Source organism: Macrotis lagotis, chromosome 5, assembly GCF_037893015.1.
Source record: "Macrotis lagotis isolate mMagLag1 chromosome 5, bilby.v1.9.chrom.fasta, whole genome shotgun sequence".
Classification (NCBI taxonomy): domain Eukaryota; kingdom Metazoa; phylum Chordata; class Mammalia; order Peramelemorphia; family Peramelidae; genus Macrotis; species Macrotis lagotis.
The window spans coordinates 100,707,315-100,710,738 of NC_133662.1; the positions used below are offsets into that span (position 1 = coordinate 100,707,315).

Sequence of the window (3,424 nt, forward strand, 5' to 3'; positions counted from 1 at the left end):
GTGATAATGAGGGTAATGCAGGAAAATTATGAAAAATTGGCCAAAAAAATTCAACACCTTTAAAAAAGAAACACAAGGGGGTGGCTAGGTGTTGCAGTGGATAGAGCACTGACCCTGGGGTCAGGAGTACTTGAGTCCAAATCCGGCTTCAGACACTTAATTACCTTGCTGTGTGGCTTTGGGAAAGCCACTTAACCCCATTTGCCTTGCAAAAACCTTAAAAAACCCACAAAAAGGTAATTGAAGAAAACAAAATGCTAAAAATTAGAATTAAACAGAATTCCATCAAACAAAATAAAAAAGAGTGAAAAAAATTGAAGAAAATATAAAGTACTTTTTAGGGAAAAGGAATGATCTGGAAAATAGATGCAGGAGAGACAATCTATGAACCATCAGACTACCAGAAAGCCTAGATCAAAAAGAGAACTTATAAAACATCATGCAGGAAATTATCAGGGAAAATTGTCCAAATCTGCTAGAATAAGAAGACAATGTAACCATTGAAAGAATAGACAGAAACTTTTCAGAAAGAGACCTCAGAATAAAAATTCCAAGGGCTGATTCCAGAACTCTCAAATAAAGGAGAAAATCTTTCAAGCAGCAAAAAGGAAACAATTTAAATACAAGGAAACACATTCAGACTGACACATGACCTTTTAGCTTCAACTTTGAAGGAATATAATACCATATATCATAGGGCATAGGATTTGGCATTACAACCAAGAATTTACTAACCTTCAAAATTCAGCATATACTATCAGTGGAAAAGATGGATGTTCAATAAAATAAAGGACTTCTAGAATTTCCTGAAAAGACCAGAACTAAACAGAGAATTCAATCATCAAATACAGGAATCAAGAGATACATAGAAAAGGAAATGCAAAGGGGAAGAAAAAACAGAGCAGAACAAAACAAATATTAGAAAAGACCATCAAACTGTATATAATCCTAAAAGGTAAGATATAACATTTCTAACTCTTGAGAATTCTACTTCTCTTAGAGTAATTAAATGTTTGAATATGATTGGAGAGATTGGGTTTAAAGGATATAGTTATGTCTTGTCTCTCCAGTGAAGAAGCCCAAGATGACATCACTTTGTCTGAGACAAAAATGATGAAAATTAGGGGTGCTAACTATAAACTTCAGTGTCTCTATATCATTTCATCTATTTTAATTCTGCTGTGCTGATGAAGCTTAGGAATTGCTTTTTTGAGGGCAATACAAACTGGGCTGTCCTGAGTCAGTGTCTCTCATAACTCACAATCATTTTTTTTTTTACCTAGCAGGCATAGTTCAGTTTATTCCTTGATTATAAAAAAAAAATCTATGTGGTTGCCACAGCAGCTGCCTAGATTCTCTGAAAAGACATGTGAGTGTGAGTCTTCACAAGATGATCTGTCAATTCCTAATAGGGAGACTTAGTGAATACAGTCTCCTTCCACAGGCCTGGGGTTAGGTAGCTATATGTTTTAGAGATGGCATCAAAGGTAGCTTTAGCAAAGTTGCCCAGAGTTGCTGTACCGCTTCCTGCAGAAGTGTAGAGTCATCAAGTCCAGCCATCATTAGAAGTTTCTTAGGCACAGGAATCAGTACCTGTAGGGGAAGGGATTAGGCACACCAGAACTCAACCACATCACCCAGTGACCTTGCAAGGCACTGTGTGAGGCTTGCCAGTCTTGTTCCCCCAGTAGTCATGTCTCAAGGAACAATGGAAAGCTTGGCACCATGAACAGCCGTGGCCACTTCCTTGAAACACTTAACACCCAGACCAACATGGCCATTGTAGTCACTAATGGCCACAAAAGCCTTGAAACTAGTATGTTGACCAGCTCTAGTTTGTTTATTAACAGGCATGATCTTCAGAATCTCATCTTTCAATGAAGATCCCATGAAGAAATCTATGATCTCAGACTCCTTAATAGGAAGGGAGAAAAGATAAATCTCTTCCAAAGACTTAATCTTCATGTCCTTGACTTGGTGGCCCAGCTTAGTGACAGGAACCCAATCCTTGTCTTCAGCCTTTCCTCCTGGGTCCTGTGGCTGCTGCTCTGGCCTCCACTGCCGAAACCACCATGGAAGCCACCTCGGCCTCCTACTCCCAGGCCCCCAGGGCCTCCTGCTTCTCCTACAGCACTGGTGTCATCCACCATTTGGTGCTCACTGGAAGTAGAAGCTCACAACATTTGTAAAGTAAATCTCAAGTGAGAACTTCAGAGCTTCCCAGTACTTAGAGAGAGACCTTTGAGATTCTTAAAGTTATTTAAAACAGAGTTGTCCTTATTTAACTGGGGTTAAGTAACCTGGAGGGGGTTGGAGGGAAGTGCAGGAGAAAATAGATTTGGAGGAGGGGTACATATAGTTCATAAAATGATTTGACTTTGGATGATACTTTGGCTCATGAGTATTGTGTATCCTTGAAAAGGGGGTAAGGTAAAATAAAGGTTATAATTTGATGTAATTCAGGAATCATGAAAAGTGTACTTCTAATGAGACAAGAGAAGGGAGGGTAATTAGTGATTTAGAGACAATGCTGCTTAGTAAACAATCAAGCAATTAATCCCTGGTGCTTTGGTAACACTTTGATCCTATCAAGCAATCAATTATCCAAGCCCAATTGATAATACCTGTTTAATAGTATTTTAGTGATAAATCACATCAGCTGAAGAGGCACAAAGATTTATGATTTTTAGAGGGAAAGAGTGGAGGGTAAATTTCATTCAGTACATTTGGCCCAGAGAGGAAATAAGCTACATTCCCACTTGAGTTTAAAAATCTATACTACTCAACTGGGAAGGAGGGTTGGGAGAAGTGAAAGATAAGGTAAAAAGGGAATGATAAAAGGAATAAAAAAAGACCTGGCTTGGACAAAAGACTTAATATGATTTTTAAAATTCTATTTCTCTTTATGTATTCCATTTAATTTCTTCCTTATGTAAGTTTGGAAAAGCTTTATTTTGGTTGGGGGGGGTGGCAATGGCACAATTTATTGTATTTCTCACTTCTATTCCACCATCTTCTCTCTGGCTTGAAGGATAAATACTTGAAGTTCCTACAATTAATCCCTTTTGAATAGACTTAAAATCCTGGTTACTCTTCTCTAGATGTACTACAGTTTATCAATGTCATTCCTTAAAATGACATGTCCAGAATCATGACCAATTGCAGCTAGGCTATGATTTCCTTCATTCTGGTCATATACACACACACACATATACAAAAATAAATACATATATTCATAAATACACACACACCATACATATATATATATATATATATATATATATATATATATATATATTATATATATGGATAGTTGCTGGATAATTGATTCTCAGTTGTAAACCAAGCACTTTTGCTTTCCATAATTTCATTTTCCAGGCCCTAAGGGCCCTTAATTTAGACACTGCCAGTGTAATTCTGACTG

General features: G+C 37.3%; 1 pseudogene; it reads right to left on the reverse strand.

Moving 5' to 3' along the window:
• Nucleotides 1-1,324: 1,324 nt before the first annotated feature.
• Nucleotides 1,325-2,150, reverse strand: LOC141489820 (small ribosomal subunit protein uS5 pseudogene; annotated as a pseudogene).
• Nucleotides 2,151-3,424: the final 1,274 nt, after the last annotated feature.